This window comes from Bombus terrestris, chromosome 2 (assembly GCF_910591885.1).
Source record: "Bombus terrestris chromosome 2, iyBomTerr1.2, whole genome shotgun sequence".
Classification (NCBI taxonomy): Eukaryota; Metazoa; Arthropoda; class Insecta; order Hymenoptera; family Apidae; genus Bombus; species Bombus terrestris.
The window spans coordinates 870009-889136 of NC_063270.1; the positions used below are offsets into that span (position 1 = coordinate 870009).

Genomic DNA, 19128 nt, shown 5'->3' on the forward strand with positions numbered 1-19128 from the left:
AGCCCTGTATTCGTACCCGTCGTTCGTCGATAGCTTATACGTCGCGTTAATCTATCGCCTCCATGATCTCCGATGTTCCTCTGTACCTCGTTCGTTAAAAATTCACCAACGATCGTTGTTTTATTTACAACTTAACACCTCGTTTGTCGAATTCCAGAATTTATTTTAAATCCAGCAATAATAATCACGCGTTATATGACAATAACAATCTAGCATAGCAATCTTCTCGTGTTATATAATAGAAACGTAAGATATGGAAACGTAAGCTTCTGTTATAATTGTGATTCTGAGCTAATTCTTGATAAGTGGGTTGCAGATATTTATTACGCTGAATGTCTGAACAATTCGCTTCTATTCCAGAGGTTCGGTGCTCTAGTCCGATTACTTCTAAAAATTTCACGCCGACGCTGCACGTTGCAACTGCCAGCAGCTATAAATTCTCAAGTCTCATACTTCTTGGAAATTTGGTTTGAAAAGTATTAGGGAAGCCAGGTCTAGGAGTATCATACATAAATCACCATACTTTTGCTCTTCCCTTATCATCCAAGGATTTTACGACGTAGTAAAAATTAATCCCTCGCAGGGATATTTTCCACGACGTTGCTGCGTCATCTTTCCAAACTTTTCCTCTTATTTCAATAATTATCTATTATCCATACAATCTATCGTGAGATCTTAGTCTCCGGTTATCGATGGCGAATGATCGCGAAACGATCTCCCGCCATCTTAAAATCTAGCATTTGTCAAATCAAACTATTGTAATATCGAGGATCTGTTTTCCATCACAATTCCATCATCGATAATAATAATATTTCTATACAAAAAATGAGAGCTGTTATGTCAGAAGAAACAAAAAAGGAATACCACAGGATATAAATATTACGGAGTGAATTATTTCTGTTTTATCTATACGAAACCGATGTTTCGAATAAGACTTAACATTCGTGCAGAAATACTGATACAAGCAATTCATGATTCAATTTCCCATCCATTCTATTATTCTTTCTTTGATTTAATTTGTAGAGATGTCCCTTAATAGAAAATTGAAAGAGGTTTCAACGCTCGTTACTAAAAGGGTTTAAAATCTTCTCAAGAAGTGGAATGTTAAATAACAAACCCATATTTAAAATAGCAATTTAATCAACATAATTATAACCTATATTCGAAATAATTATACCTATCAGATATTCTATATTCATTCCATATCGAAGATATTCCATACCAAAATCATGGATAACTTACACTCTTCACTCATCTCTTCACACTTCTTTACTCTTTTGATTCTCCAAAATTTGAGACATTTGTATTTTTCATCATTCTACTTTACACGCTCTTCCCACTATATCGTCCGCAATACATCCGTGCAAATTATTCGCAGACCTAGCGTTCGATAACGCTAATGCCAGGTAAACGCCGAGTCTGAAATAAATAGACGGGGAGTAAAAAATTCGTTGAAAGATCCGGCGCGCGTAATGAACTCGTTAGAGGCAATTCTTACGTGGTGTCCCCGGTGCGCACCGGCGAATTCCAATTTGCTTTTGCTGACGCTGTATCCTGGCTCGCAAATAAATGCGCCCTCCTAAACGCAGACGATTCGCGTGACACGCTCGGATCGGCCGTAACGCGTACACACACACGAGCGCATGTATGTATGCACGGGTACGCATATATAGATATGTTCAGACTGGTGCTATCAGTGTCATTATTAGCACGGCTTGATTTCCGGCTGGCTGGTGGTCGAAACTCGCCGTTCGATGCGAAGTCACGCGTGTACATGATCGTTCACGTACCCACGCGCACACGCTTATACACGTGTACGCTTATAGATATACATGGTGTCCCTTGATTCAAAAGCCAAACTTTATCGGTGTGTTCTATCTATATATTAAAGCAGAAAATGTTACTACAAATATAAATCATTTAAGAATTTATTTAAAAATATTTATAAAATACTAAAAAATAAGGAATATAGAAAAGGCGATATCATCCCATTGGATTGTTATATGCGGTTAACTTTAAAAAGAAAAGGAAGATGTGCATAAAATAAGATATAGTAGAATATGACTAACCAAGAATAGAATATAGTGGCAAAGTTCGAGTATCGGATACTATATGTATCTGACCACCCTGTATATATATACGCACACGTACGTAACGCGTATATAACTGGAATACGTGCGCATATAAAGCCCACAAAGTGTGTAGACATAGCGGATAAACGTGCACCTATGCACACCACGAGTTATCGATCGGCCGTGACTTTAGACAGCGGCTTTACGAGCGATTCACTCAGAAGGCAGAAACGGTATTAGCGTGACATGCCGAAAGCGTGTTTACGGTTTTAGGATAAGGGTTGCAGGGGGATGTAGACGGTAAACGACGAAAGAATCAGCCGTTCCACGATGTATCCGTAATACTCTGCTTAAGTGATGCCCTGTTTCGACAGACGGCATACATTGAATACTTCATGCATTCGAGTCCAGTGCGGAACGGGAACGCATGTGTTCGCTGTAACCCAGTCAAGTATACGATTATCCTGTTACCGGGTCGAGAAATGAGGTTGACGTATGGTGAATAAACCATTCGTTGGACAAAGAAAATGAAAACGCGGGAAGAACGATCAAACTCGGTTTGCATTTTCGACGATCAATCGACGAAGCTCGACCAACATGCCCAGAGATTGGAGCCACAAATTTAGCGAAAATTCCGCTCGCTCCGATGGAGAATTGGGTTTTCGTAGCAACAATAACGCATTTTAGAGCACGCGTGCATAATACTTTCATAGGTCGATGTACATATATTTAATATCAAAATCAAATAAAAGGAGAGAAATTGGTAACATAAAATTGATTGAAAACGTATTGAATTTTAAGATCATTTCTCTGTGAAACATGAAAGATGTGACTTACTATGATCTCTTTATGTGATTTTCAAGTAAATGTATTATATTAAATGATAGACCATGATAGATGAAATTCACCATGTATCGGTACCCATGAAATACATTTATGTAGTATCTCATTGATATAACGAGGGTAAAAAGGAGGGTTTTGTTACCCCATTGTTAATTAATTCGGCGAGCTCGAATTGACATTTCAACAATTTCCAGCGACCCGCTTCCAAACAATCGGCGCGTTCGTGTCTCGATTCGCGCGGCCGAATTGCTCAGCCAGCCGAACATGTGTATCTGATATCTGCGCATTTAAATGCCCATTTCTTTACAATATTTAGTCGAACGAAATGAATGCGTTATGTGCGACAGTAAATTTCGCAGCAGACTGTTTCGGAACGTATTGACAATTCGCGGCTCAACGGACGCGGTGAATGATATATTCCGCGCGGGCCGATAATTGATATAAATGTTAAGTTATTAGCGAATAATAATAGCAATGGTAATAGAGTGAGAACCGACAGCATTTCATGACGACAAATCACCGAAGCCAAAAGCACACAATACGGGCCCCGATCGATCGCCGCGCAGATAAATCCTCGGTACGTAAAGCGTCTGACGTTTATCGCAAAATTTACGCGGCAGAACCAATAGGAATTTAAATAGATACGGATGCTCTGTCCCCTTTTTGGTCACAGAAACGCAAGTTTATAATGTCGAAATTCATATACCATTATTGGAAAGTACGACCATTGCCATTGAATTGTATTTAGAAAGTTATATACAGCTATATAAAGTTATGTATGGCACGTATCTTGGATTGCCTCTGCAGTCAACGAAAGCATAAAGAAGTATATATTTTATCGATTATGTGAAATCGGCTTTTGCAAAAATCAATTCTTGTATGAGTAATTTAATTTGATATCGTTAATAGAGTCTCTGAAAATCCATTTCTACTCTCTAGCACTAGTGCACTTTACAGAATTAAAAAGAAAAGTCTTTTTACAAAAAACTTTCTCAGAGAACTTCCTCCGCACGAAGCTCTCCAGCGTAGAGTAGATCAACGAAGTTGGCCACTTCTCGCGAAGAAAAAGTGTGAAACTCGCCAATATTTACACCAATCTCTCGTTAGTATTGTAGAGGGAAGTTGTAATCGAATCCCGAGACAAGAGACACGCGTTCCTAGTAGTACGTAACTGGTTTATCGATGGTGTATTCTCCTGGCTAACGTGTTGAACGAGGAAAGAGAATGCAAGCTGGCTATCGGAAACTCTTGCTCTCCGGCAGTTCATGGTACGGTCTCAACGGACGAAACCAGAAATAATGGCATTAAGAAGCCCCTGAGGGCTAGAGACTGCAGCCTCCTAACTGTTAGCCACCCTTTCTGTCCCCTGTTCGACTCACAGCCCCTTTAGACCAGCCAGATCACCGTGACTGCGACAATGTACGACAATGATGACTTTGCTAACGTAGAACCGTTGTGTCCACGACGCTCTAACCAGATCCAACTTCCTGTTCGCTTCGAGACAGCGCGTATCAGCTGGTAAGACGATCTTATAAGGGTTGAGAATCGAATTCTTTCCGATCAAATTCTACATGTCGAGAGAACCATCGGGACAAGGCGCCGATGTCGAGGCTGGATAATCACCTGGTAGCATCTAGCTTCGAATGAGTGACACCATTAAATTTAACGAACGAACTTGCTCGATGGGCTGAAGACTTTTTTTTACTTCTCTTTTTTTCCCCTTTTTCCTTTCTTTGAAAACGTGCGTAGGATAAGGGTGCAAAGATAGCGTGGTGTGTGTGTGTGTGTGTTTTTAAAGGGAGCAAAGGGAAAAGAGACTGCCGACGTGTGAAATGTTCTGGAACTCGTAAGGAGGTCGTATTGAATGAAGTTCTTTTCAGGGTTTACTGGTTTAGAAAATATGGGTTTCGTTATATAGGAAGGTAAAAAGTATGAGTCGGGATCCCAGTATATTGAATTTTATGATAAAAATCTGGCGTATAGTTGGTGAAGTTATGTGCTGCAAGCATTTTTCACAATTCTAGATTATCTGCTCATTAGTTGATCTTTTATAGTTCGATTTTCAAATGAAAATCCTGATTATGTAATTAAGAAATAACTGTTATTTTGACTTAAGTATTTCTTTTTAATATTCAGCAACATCTTTTAATTTCGTAATCAGCTACAATTTTAAACTTTTCGTTACTTTACTAAAGATACCTAAACGTAGTTGCCAATTACCCTCGTCCGATCTAATTATATCAGTCGAGAAACTTCACAAGCGCCATCGAGACAACGATAAGATTTTTCGCGCGCAAGGTGGTCCGGATTCGTACGCAGGCACATACTACGGCACAGTTTACGAGCACTTTGTGCAAATTGGTGGTAAAGTTAGCGTCTTAATATACATTGGTTAAACTGTTCAACGAAGTTTGCGAACAGACGAAGCGCGATGCTTGGTCCACTTTGCGAAGCCATTTCGAAGTCCATAATTAATCTCATCTTATAAAATCATAGCGAAGCGATTAGTATGGCAAATTAACACGATACGACAAATTTCTTTCGAATCTGTCGCACAGTCATTCTGGAAACTTCATTCGCATCGTTACAAGACAAAAAGACAACATTGATGATTGTTGAGACAAGAACGAATGCTTTCACATTCGAACACAATTATGTGCTTCTCTTTTATTTTCATTTTCGACGTACGCTTCTTTCTTGATTTTCTTATATTACACCGGGAAATCGTACAAATCACCGCAAAAACTAAACACTGTAAACTTTATATCGAGTGTTTATCGAACTGCGATATTAGAAGGGAAATTCACGTGCTCGCAGTCATTACCGCGTTCGTAATTGGATCCAAAAGTATTGGTAATACGTGCACCAAAGTGGCGGAACAGGTGTTAATAGAACTGAAACGAATGATGCGTTTTATATCGCTTTATCATATTATTTCAATGAATTCTCTCAATATTATGATTTCTTCCCTCTTTTTTCTTTTCTTTGATTTCCAATAAAAGTAACGACAAGAAAGATAGAACGAAGCAATGAATGGTTAATCGTCGAAAATTTTCTGGAGATCGCGTGGAGAAGCCGGGAGAGTTACGAGGAACATTCAAATGACGATGCTTCCAACTGACAAACTTTCATTACTTCTCGTTGGAAGTTAAGCCGAAAGCCAATCGGAAAACGATATCCGATAACGTAAATCTTCTGGTGCACGCCACCCGGCATGGCGTGTGTGCACGGGGACGAGCATCGAAAGACACGCGAATTCGACCAACTCTTTGAATATTCTGCGACCGTACGAGGAAAAGATAGGGCTGTTACGGGGCGGTGCACGAAATCAAACGTTCTGCGGAACTTCTGGACATCACGTGATGCCGATATCGCGCGTACAATACCGTAAAAATTCATGGAAGACGGAACAAGGTTTATGGAAATGTAAACACGCTTTCGATTAGTTCGAACGACTAGGTTGGATCATAGATAGCTGGGAAGATGCGATTTAGTTATCTTTTACTCAATTTATCCATATTTTTGAAGTACCTACAATCTTGGCTAACTGAAAAATTCATTATTTGTCCTTTCACTGTAATCGATCCGACATGAATAGCGTGCCAAATCGTTTCAATTATATTATTCTTCACCGTTCAGTGATATAAGTCACAAGACTGTCAGTGATAGTATCTTACTGATGAATAGAAATATAGAAATCATTCACAAAATTGCTCCATTTCGTAATGAACGTTTAAAACCTTCATTCAAATTAACATAATGTAATCTCCATCAATTATAAATACCAATTAATTCCAATATTCGTTCCATATTTAATAAGGATAAGCGCTGGAGAATAAGGATAATAATTACAGTTGCACGAGTTAATAGTTGCAGTATTAATTAATAAGGTTACCGTTAATTACATTTTGGATTTTCTACGTGTATTATAATTGGGTAATGTACAATCGCGTAATCTTCACATCAACCTACACAACGTACACTTGCGTAAATTTCAAAGAAGTTTGTGCTGCCATTGCTCTACAATTTCGAAACACCTGAAAAACTGGAATTTTATTATTCGTTCGCACTGTCTCTCTTTTCATTCGCTTCGAAATTAATTAATTTGAAGTTTCAATGTTTTAACATGTCCTTAAAAATAGATAAGCGCTGGCTAAGCAACAAAAACTTTTATTTAACTTTTATTTAAGGAGGATAGTATACCAGTCTTCGTGTATTCGAAAGCAAAAATAAAAATAAGAGAAAAGACAGTGCAGAACCTTCGTGAACGAGTTTAGCGAAATTCCAGGGTACATCATTAGGTTAGGATGGAGCGCAATACATAAGACAGCAGGCTGATGCCGCGTGTTGGCGATGGTTGTGCTCGTGCCTGGCACGTCGTGGGTCACGAACTTGCTATCTAGTCGTATAAAACGGCCCCGACAGAGAAAGGGTAGAGAAGAACGTGGCTTTCAGGAGAGGTCGCGTTTCCCAAATGGATCTTTGTCAATAAATAAATCATTCTTCGTACTCCGTGAGCAACCGGTCCCGTTTTTATTTATGCGCACGCCAGCAGCAAGATATTGGTCGAAAACGCGGAAATTATGCGAAACGCGTGGAGATCTCACACGGAACTAAAAGGCTGCATAATATACGGATATAAATAGAGAAAAATGACGAAGGGAACAGGTTTCATATATCGTTTCGTTGTGCTTTTCTTTTCTTTTCTCCTTTCAGTCACGAGGCTTGTGCCTGGTTGTTCTACTTTCTGCACAATCATAAAAATTCTCGCGTTTTGTTCAAACTATAATTATTCATTGGTAAATTCTTTTTAACACTTCCAATCCTTGTTTCTGCGTGATTTTTGGTTATTTGTATATATTTATTTATTTATTTAAAATTTGTTACTTTTAATAGAAATATTGAATATACGCAGGAATATTTTGGTTAAAAGTGTTTGCTTCGAAATAACAGTTGGTCGTTCGTAATAAATGGTTAATATTAATGGATTTGGTGTGTTGGTTATCTATTAAAATTACAACGATCGATCGCTTACGTTAAAAAACAATTGCCGTCAGAGAATATGGTAATGCGGATGACTAGGTGTCAGCTGTGAGACAGAAACACCGCTGGCTTGTTACAAAATTCTGTATCTGATGTATCAAGTCCTGAAATACGAGCCAGGCTACCCTCGTTTTCTGAAGAATCCGTCTGGATACGATGTTAAATCTCTGCATTCTGGTTGACAATCTTCCTGTCACCTAATCACGCAACGTCGCGTTCCCCTTGCTTACATTAAGTCGTTTCTTTAAACAATGGATTCAAGGCGAAAAATCTAACTTTCGAAAATATACGATTCACTGTGCATTCTTAACAATCAAAGAATTTTTAAATAAAAAGAAACGAAATCTGTGATCAAAAGTTTTGCTTCTGTCCAATTAAATTGGTCGAGTACCCTTTTCGATCTAATCAGACAATTTCAACACGAGTGTTCTTTAATCACCTATCTCCTGTGCATAACACAGATACCACGAGAAATCCATTTTGCAGGTTGAAGAAAACAAAGTAAGCGGAGATACGTTTATTCAGCAGTAACTCGTACGACTATGGTTTTAAGCGCTCGTATAAACTTTCAGAATTACGTTAGAATAATTAGTCAAGGCTTGATTACCCTCTGGAACGTTGGTGCGCCGACGATTCGGCGAGCTTCGTTCCAACAATGTCCAAACGAGTGTTCCATTCTCTCCATCATCCTCTTTTTCTTTCTACTTGGTGTTTCACTCGCTGGCTTCGTTCTTTTTCTTTCCTCGAAGAGAAAGTAATCCCCGCGAGAAAAAGCATCCGATCGGCACTAGGTGTTCCAGCTAGGAGACTTCTTATTCCCAGAACAACGGTGTCAGACTATCGATCCCGCATCGAACGACAGCCACGACGTGTATTGATAGTCCTGGCAACGGCGGGTTGTTTGCTCGCAACACCGAATTTTCCGTGAAAGTTTACCGCGCGTTCTCTTCGAGCCGACGAAGAAGCTGGAACCGGCTTACGAGCCGCTGAATAAACGGATCAACCCTCCTGCGTTTGCGTCTCTTTGCGAGCTACTTAAGTTCTTTACTCACCACTGCCTTGTTCCGCGCCTCTGCTCTTCGTCATTCCGCATCATTATTCGTCGAAACGTTCGCAGGAAACGCAGAACTGTCGGGAAAACTTCGCGCGAGGAAACGTTGTTGGAATTAGCGAGCTATGGTCTGCCTAAACGATTCCGGTGGTTTTTTGAAGATCCACGAAAGCAACGCCCCATGTTTGTCAATCAGCGAACGTGATTTAAATTGAACAGCGAATTGAAATTATAGTACCCTTTCTGATCTCTCGGTGAGGTTTTTTTGTATAGGATAGTATTTGTTATCCTAAATATATATACGTATAAAAGTTTCAATATGTTGATGAAAGATTACTCTTGAAGTGATAGTAAATTTGAGAGAGTCTATATGTATAAATGCATTTCTTGACCGAAGAAGAATTGCCTGTGGTAAAAAAATATCATTATCCTAATATCTATCCAATATTTATCTCTGAATAAAGATGATTCGCGACATAAAAATGCGATCAAAATTCCATCTTCGTCGTTTCAAAATTCAACCTCCGTTCGATCCGCATTAAAATATATCTAATCCGTTCCACTTACCGGAAAATCCACTGAATTACCGAAATCATTCCGGGAAAGTGTATACTTCGAACAATTATCGAGCGTGGAGATTGCATCGGTGATTCCTTACAAACTTTAATGGGTGGATTTCGCTCGCGGGTAATCAGAGTTGACGGTGTTCGGATCTCTTATTTTCCGTTTGCCAATCGAGAAAAAAAGAATCGTGTTCCGATGAAAAAGCTTTGCGAAATTGTGAAGTTTACCTCCTAAGTCGCGGCCGATGTAGTCGGCGTAGGAGGAACGAAGGACATGAGCGAAATAAAGAGAGAGAGGGAGAGAGAGAGAGAGAGAGAGAGTGAGTGAAACGAAACGAAACGAAACGGGGAAGAACGAGACACGAGTCGAGGCAGAAACGAAACCAGTTCCGTACGCAGATGTGGAAACCCGAGCCTCTGAGCTTGGTGCTCAAAAATGAATTTAAGCTGAACGATGCCTGCACGGAGCGCCGGAAACTTTCGCGGAAAATTATGTGAGATGCGCGTATACTCTCTGCCTAACGTGGCCAGACGCTCTCCATCTACGTTCCATCCTCTCCGGCTCCCCCCTTTTTTATTTATCCTTTTTCTTCTGTATTTTCTACTCCTCCTAGATCCCTTTTTGACCTTTTTCCGCGACGGCGAAAGAGGAAGAATCACCGTACCGAGTCGAGATTCCGCGGCTCGTTTCTATTTAATTCTGAAATGCACGCCGCAACTAGACGAATTTTCGTTCCCCTGCGCGTCGGTCGCGGTGCGGATACGCGAGCTCCGCGTTTTTTCAAGCTCGTGCGAGATGTTTGGCGAACGTATTTGAGGAGGAGAATTAAAGCGTCGTAACGCACCCGTGAAAAGGAATCCGTGCTACATATAGTACATGCATACTACATACATATGTACGTGTATCTAGTCCATCATTTCTGTGTTTTTCTGGAAAATATGCTATACATGTACGGGAAATTGGGTTAGATATTATGAGAGTTATTAAATGAAAACAACAGGAAAAGGACACTTTTTTCAATTTTCTAACTGTTATGTTACCCGATGACTAAAAGGATATGAAATTGTTAAAGAAGAGAATCATCTAAATCAAAAGAGATTTGAAGATATGTCCTTTGAAAATAGGAAATTAATGTTATTTTAGTTTAACTTAATTAATACAGGTTTATATAATTAACATTCTTAATATTTTACGAATATTCGAAAAGATGACAAAAACACATATATAATTTCCAAATCAAACAAAAAAGTAGCTTCGATGCGGAATTGGGTGACATCGCCGAATATAAAAATTGCTCTCCTATGAAAGATAGAAAATATGACTTATATTATATTATAACCTGTGGTCTTCACATGAAATTTTCAATCTAATATTTATTTAGTTTAATTACTATTTCATGTTTGTTTGTATCTTTTCTCAGTGGAAAAATGTTGGTTAATTTAGCTACATGTATATTTTTTCTTAAAATGAGAAGCAGACAAAGAGGGAAATAATTTAACGAAATAGCAGTTTATCAGGAAGTCGCTGTACATTTCATTAAAACCGCGTTACCAGCGTACATTGTTTTTATTTCCTTGTCGTATATTTCACGATTATTATGTTTTTACCGACGCGATCGGAAAAATTCTAATTGGTGCGGTTCTCAAATTAATTCGGCCGCTGCTTTTCCCTATTATAGCCACGAGTATTATTATTTCGAGCTCGGTTCAGTCCCGACTTACATGCCGAGTTCTTTCATCGACCGATAATTATTAATTCTAATTATTACCGACAGCGAAAGAAAATATATATACATATATACATATACGTATGGTTAGAGAGGGAAATGGAAGGGAACTCGGTACTACGTCCAAACAAATTCGTCGTGCGATATTTAGCCTTTTCGCCGCGCGTAATTGAACGAGTCGACAATTTTACCTGCAACTCTATTATTTCGTTCAATCAATCGAATTGTACCGGCGAATTATAATTAATACGAACGATTTACAGGGATAGAAAGAAAAAATACTGGAAGTAAAAAAAGCCATTTATGAATCAAGGAGGTCCATTGCTGTGGAACGATCGGTTGTATTTGATTAAATACCAGTCTTGTATAACCTTGGCGAAATGAGGACGAATAAAAAATGGAGGTGATTCGTTGGTTGTGTATTTGTACATTTGTCGATAAATAAGTCGGCGAAACTCGATGGTAGGCGAAAAATTGTAAAATCTGTGTACTCGAATTAACGAGAGGGGTAATTTCGAAATGGGTTACCGAAATACGCGAGGTTTTCGTTGAAGCAAACGAAAACACTTGGTCCGCCGATATTAATTGCACCAGTATTAATTTAATGGTACCTCGATGAAAACTTTATTCAATTAACGCTAATGGCCTCCAAAGGCTGCGCCTAATTGAACAAGGTAACGTAAATAACCTTCCCGATCTTCGAACTTCCTCCGAGGGATAAAAGATCTGATGAAGACTGACGGGAGGTCGTAAGCGAATCTTCGAATGCTACGAAAAGAGAAATACGGTTTTTAACCAAGAACCGCGGACAAAGATAAAACTTACGACAAAAAATTATACAAACGTTAATGAATTTGGAATTGAATCGAACTGTGAATTAACACTCGAGAATATACGTGTATGTGTACGTCATTTTTCGAAAACAAACCTGTCGCCGTATGTATGAGAAAGTTGATATTTAACTATACTCAAAGTTAGTCTTGTACACATTATAACTCGTTGGTATTTCGTTTAGTCTGGACCTTATTCTATTAGCATCTAACAGCGTTTCGGATAATCCTGAGGAAAGAGAAGCTGACAGAGAAATTCTCGCTTCATCAACGAGTCACATTAAAAGTGTGTCGCTAACCGAATTCGCTTGATTGTGCGCGAGAGTCGTTGCGACTGGTGTTCTGCACGGAATTATTCATTGTCATGTCCTGACTCATCGTAACATTCGTGGTTTCAGGCTGCCGCTAAGGGACAATTTCGAAAATACAGAATTAACTTTGTCGTTACATTACTCCATGCTTGTTACCTCCGGATACCAAACTTTGATATTCCGTAAAATAATTGCGTACGGTTTGATAAGTGTTTTTCCTCTGAAATTAATTTCCCGAGTTTAAGAGAATGGACACTTACAATTACCAATTTATCTAATACAAACTAGAGTCATATTCTTATTTTTCCTTTTGCACTATTCTATTGAGACCAAAATCTAATTAGAAAAATTACAGCACCAAATTTTCTATAAAGTTTTGTACGTGACATATAGTTTGCTAGTAAAATTAAATAAACCACTGTCATCCTAAATGGAACAACCGCCACGTGTTACACCGGAGGAGTACTATTGCCCAACAATCGCAGATATACTTTTAGGACCATTGTGTCCGAGTGAACAGCTCGTCGACGAGCTTCTTCGTGGATGGAACGCGCGTTGGAATCAGAGACGAGGCTCGAAGCGGCAAGTCGAAATCTTTTGAACGGCGAAGATTTAATACAGCTCGCTGCATACTGAATCAGTAGGGACAGAGGGGTGTTGGTTGCGATGGAACGCGACGTGGGACGCGAAATGGCTGGAATAAAAAGGAGAAACTCATCGAAGTCCCTGGTTGCTGGCTCGCTTTTACCCTCGATCGTCCGTAAAGGGAGCACCAAGATAGGGGGGCAAGAAAGAAAGGAGAAAGTGAACGAAACAGGAAATGAGCGAACAGGAAAGGAAGAGGATGAAAAAGAGAGAGTGGAAGGAATGAGGGCATTCTCTGGAAATCCTAGAGCTGCTTGTGTAGCGGCGCTTCTGTTACCAGAGGGGTAAATCGGTATAGTTTCGTTTAAATCCACGTCGTTTTACGAGCTGGCGATACAGTGGGGGGAGGGGGGAGAAGAAAAACGAACAAAAGAAAAAAGAGAAGAGTGGGAAACCTTTCACGAGACGGTAGGGCGAGCTCGTACGCGATCCTCCATCAACGCTGTTTATTTTAGAATGTTCCGTTCGTCTCCGTAAATGCAATTACGGTCTTCCTGCGGGAATCGATTATCGCATTAGATTATTCCGTCTACTCATCGGCTTCTTGAACGACAGGGATTTAAATGGAAACGATTTCGGCCGTCGCGTCAAGGTCGCAATGCGTCAACGACGCACAATGCGAGTATGAATATCACTGTCAATGTTGAAATATTTCTACTTTCAAAATTGAATTTACTATTTTTGCCGAAAGTAAAAATATTTTTAGAGAAAGCAAAGAAATAAGTTTCGTAAATATGTGAACTGTTATGATGACCGTCACATGTATTTTAAATCAATCAATAGTGATATCACCCATGTAAAGGATTTCTCAAGCACTAGACACATGAAATGGAATTCACGAGCTAATATCATAGTTCTGGTATCTCCGAATTTCTCTAAACATTTATATAATTTCATGTAAACAACAAATTTCCCTGCATCATGCTAGGAAGTACAGTTATTAGCACAGTACAATATGTCTGATCATAGACTGTTTATTTCTACTTACTCGAGTATTATTCCACCCCTAACATTTCTCGTGAAAGTATTATAAGAAAATGCTAATGTAAGAATGAAAATACAATATATTGAAAGATATTTCAAGTAAAATTTGTTCAAAATTTTTAACTCTACAAGGTTTTACATGAATTTTGTGTGACGAAGGATAACACGACCAGTTATTCATACCCACCACAAACTACGTCAAATCGATAATATTTAACGTGTATTTAACGTTATGTAAATATCGTAAAATTTGAATTCCCTTTATTTTCGACAGTATCTCCTATTTTTCGAAACGTATAATTCTCGACGACATCGTTGGCTACGCGCCCGTAATTGGAGGTCACCGGTTTCCACGGTGCTCTACACCCAAGAACTTTGTGACAAATGTCAGAGCAGCAAAATGCAAAAAGTCCGCGTAAAGGGTACACTCTTGACCCAGTTCCGGGCGCCCTTTTAAATTAGTTCGCTAAACAAGAGAGCCAGTTACGGGGAGAAGAAAACTGTCGCGGGAAATGATACGAGGTGTGTGAATGTGTGTGTGTGCTGCGAAAAGGGAACGACTGCTGGTGGTAGAAAGGGCAGGACTCGTAAGACAGCAATCTACAACACGGCCCACCGAGAGCTGTAACACCACTAGAATCGAACTTGTAATAAGGTACACCTCGCCCACTCACCAGAAGTCGATTGCTCCTCAGGGACAACAACCCTGCTTCGCGTCTTTCTCCGGTTGTTCCTTCTACAACCTTTCGGTATTGTTCGTTTGTGAATCAACCGTGTGGAACATGGAAGCTCGACAGAAATTACAACGTCGCTTCGAATTGCATTACATATTATTCCAGGTTATTAATTTGTTCGCCGTTTGTAGAAGAGCGACTTAAATGAATAAAATTGCCTTTGTAGAATAAATTATAGGAAATTGGCTTACAACTTTCGGAATATTTAAATTTGTATAATAAATAGTATTTATATTGTTTATACAATTCCTCTAATTGCAATAGTTTTTGAGAGATTGATATAAAAATATGTTTTCAATTGAATATCGAGAATAACGATATTCATCGATGTCTATCAGATACAATATACACCCACTTCAGCACTAGAAAGTCAAATTCGTAAAGTTCGCAAATTCCAATCTTGAAATCAATCATAGTGGTATTGGTTTTTCGTATAGAACTGTTAGTTGGCTTAATTCTTCATTATTTTATTCAATTTAACTGATATGGCGATAAAAATTTATGAGAAAAACCTATTGGGCGAGAGTGTAATCATTGTTGAAGTTCATACGTATCTCGATTAGCTTTCAATATCAAAAATTATATTTTCATACCTGTATTTTATAAATGTGTATAGAAAATTTGCGCGTTGAACTGAATGAAAATTAATATCTCTGGTTTCTGATTTAAATACATTTTCACGAGTGAGTAACGTCCATTCTAACGATTGCTCGATAATTAATTTTCTAAAATATCAGCAGCGAAATATTTTCGACGATATCTCATATAATTGACTGGCCGCTAAATTCATCGAAAAGTAGAATCAAGGAAATGTTTCCTATAATCGTAGTTTAAACGAGAAAGCAATAACTTGAGCGTGGAGGCACGACAAGAAAATCGTGAAGAACAATCTGAGAGGAAGATTAATATCGATTCAACGAGTCAAAGCCAGAGGGTGATTCCGTTGAACAACTCGAGGACATCAAAGTATATCGGAAAGGGTTTTGCCATTCTTGCCCTAAGGATATTACGCGGACTAGCAAGAGGCAAAAGAGTAGAAAAGTTGAAATAATTCCGTGCCGGGGAAATGTGGTACAATCTTCTGTCTTTAACGGAACACCGAGCGACCAACCAGATATTGGAATGATCAAAGAGATCAACTCGAGGCCGAGGAATGTTTTAAGAATTTATATTGTTTCATTTTCATTTGGAGTGTTTGTTTTTAATTACATGTATAAAGAGGTTTCAGCGACACCGTAAAATTGTTGATTCTTTTAACATTTTAGTTCCATAAATACTATTTGGTGCTATTTTAACGAAAAACAAGAAAGAAATAATAGAGATACTTTGTATGAAAATTATTACTTTTGAATATGACGATTTAAGGGCCTGCTGAATACAGTTTTTGTATTTTTATTTTATTATGCACTCCGTGTAAATTAAGTTGATTGTTAATCTACTAGATCATGTAAGTCTATGTTATGGACATTCGTTATTCCACGTTTCTACCATTTGTCTTAACCTAACCTTTCGTTTTTCACTCGCGCTTCAATATCTCGGCTTTCATCAAATTGAATCGTATTACTGTTTCTACTTCAGGGAGATCGAATCATCCCCTTTTCGTGTTTCGCCCTCGCTTCGCGTCCCACGCCTATCGATTATTTAAACATCTATTTTTACCTGTAACGTAAGTCAAGCCCATGAGTCATTCTCTCTAAACTTTTCTCCAAATATATTGTCGAATACGATTTCGAGCAGGTGCTTTAAATTCCTACCCAAAATCATATCGCGCTAAATTTTTATTGAAACCACATTCCATGCCGTCAAAGAAGAAGAGATCTATCGAACGAATCCAGAATCATCAAATGAGAAATGTTCAGACTTTGATTTAACTGACAGAAGCGCACTGTGTGCTGCAACAAAGGTGCGTTAGGCGAAAAACAACAAGAGAAATAATGGAAAGACGTACACTTTGTGAAAAACAGCGAAGAAGGTAAAGACTTGGCAATAGCGAGACGTCCCTAGTGTCAGTCTTTCCTTACGCTGTGATGCCTCTTCTGTTTTTTTAAAAGCTTCATTCCGTCTCTTTCGTTTTTCCTTCTATCTTTCTTTTTCATTCATCGTCCTTTCTTTTGTCGTATAATATTACTTGTTCTTTTGAAAGTAAAAAACGGGACGAATGTCGTCTAAGATACTCAATTCTTTGGCATGTCTCGTGACTTTCAAAGCAACAGAATGTGGATTATTTCAATGAATAATCACCATCTCCGAGGTATGTCCCGGTGCTTTGGACACATTCCCCACCGTCTTTGAAGTATCGATTCGCCGCTGTTATCCTTTTTCTTCGCGGAAAGAAAGAAAGAAGGCACAGGTCCCACGATAAAACAATCACGCTTTGAATCATTCTTCATTGAAGACGCAGCGCCGCGTTGCTGCAAATCTCATATGCGACTTCTCTTTTGTTAGAAGCAACGAACAACAATCTGTTGGTCCAAGCGTTTTTGGCTTACAACCTCCGGTTCCCCTGTCGTGTCTGCGAAACAGTTAACGATATTCAAACAAATCCCTGTGTCGAGAACAGCCAGGTCTTAAATCCGGACGATAGCGTGGATGGATGTTTTAGTATCAATCTTCCCTTATGCTGTAAATATGACAATTTTGTAGAGGCCACGTGGTAGAATAAAATGTTATTCCATGCTTCTAACATGCGTTCTCATTATTAAAGAGCAAGCATAGTTATTTTCAACATATACACACATAATCGCGTTCTTTTATTATCACAAAATTTCTTAAGTATGAGGAAAATATGAAAGAATGATTGTTAGTGCATGTGATTTCTCACTTCAATGCGATAAAAATTAAAGGAACTCTAATGCTATGTCCAGCTTCGAATATTCTGCAATTATTACCAAAACACGTAATAATGAAAGCAATAGCGCACAAATTTTTTCAACATTTTTCCATTTTTCCCATCCGAGATTCGAGCGAGGAAGGACGGCAAGATCGGTCACCCTCTGCTTTCTTTTACCTCGAGTGACCAACACTTTTCTGCGGCGTCCTAAATCAACGCGACCTTATCCGGTTGCTGACACGCCTCTCCGATGTTACTTTCGCCGTGGAGCGTATTATGTAAACCGGTAAACCGAATTACGTTACGTTGACAGATGCAAACGGGATGAAACTGTCTCTTCGCCAACGAAGTCCATCGAGTGTTAATCGCATAATCTAATATATACTCCCGCCTCCACGACGCTGCTTGTACTACAGTTTTTAGCCCATCCTCTCTACATTCTCCGCCGCCTTTGATTCTATTGCGCGCACCGTCCATCCTCTCTTCTGTCCGAATAATTCGAGTCTGTTCTCACGTGCTACTGCTGGTAGCAACGCATGACCGCCACTTCTATCGTTTCGTGCTTGCGGTCCTTTCGCAGGAAGTGCGAAGGAACAAAGCAGAGCCCGACTCCAAGGGTGGCAGGGGTGAAGGTAATCCCTATTGTTTCTCCTGTCCCATAAATCCTACTAGCCGCTTCGCCTTTCCGCCTCTTGTGCTTCTGTACTTTCCTCTCTCACTCTCCTTCTCTCTCTGTCTCCTTCTCTCTCTGTCTCCTTCGCACTTTGGTTACCGACAACACACCCCCACACAACCCCAACCTGCTACAACTCCCGCTATTCTCAATCCCCTTGCTATGCTTTTCTCGGCGGCGGGCTTCGTAAATCTCGGTCCAGCTGTGCTTTACGGCACACATGTACTTCCGGAAAGAATACAAGCGATCCTATCTCCGATTCCAAGGGGTTGCGTCCCACCCTCTATCGTCGCCAATCGCTCGAGGTAGTTAGGTTAACGTTCGATCCGAGAAATGTCTGATTTTTTCGTCTTACTAGAAGTAGCAAGCACGATCGGGGCTGAAGCGTGGAAATTTAACGAGGGTGATTTTATTGGTTGTATCTTGTAGTTGATGGCGCGCGACGATGGTTAGTTAATTGAACAGTAGATTGCAACGACCAGGGGTAACATTAGAGGGGAAAATCGGGGGATAGGTTCTTATTTATTTTTGGATCGTATGACTTTAATTCTCTTCCTCGAGCAGGAAAACTGACCGCTCTTCAAAATTTGTCGCGCTTTCACGAGTTCTGTTACGCTATTTCTACAGGGTTGTTTACGATCCATAACGCCTTCGTCGAGCCACTTAGACTCCTGACATGTAGAAGGGGTTTTTTTTTGGTAATACCAAGAAAGGGTCGCTACTAATTTATGACGTTAAGTTCTGACGTCTTTGTCGCGCCTCGTTTGTCGCTTTTTGCAGGTCGTACATTTATCATGGTTGTTTATAACGCGATCACGCGCT

General features: G+C 39.4%; 1 protein-coding gene across 7 annotated transcripts in view; it reads left to right on the forward strand.

Annotated features, from left to right (window-relative positions):
* The window catches only part of LOC100650714 (RNA-binding protein Musashi homolog Rbp6), a 777530-nt gene that overhangs the window by 617638 nt on the left and 140764 nt on the right, over positions 1–19128 (forward strand). The window lies entirely within an intron of this gene.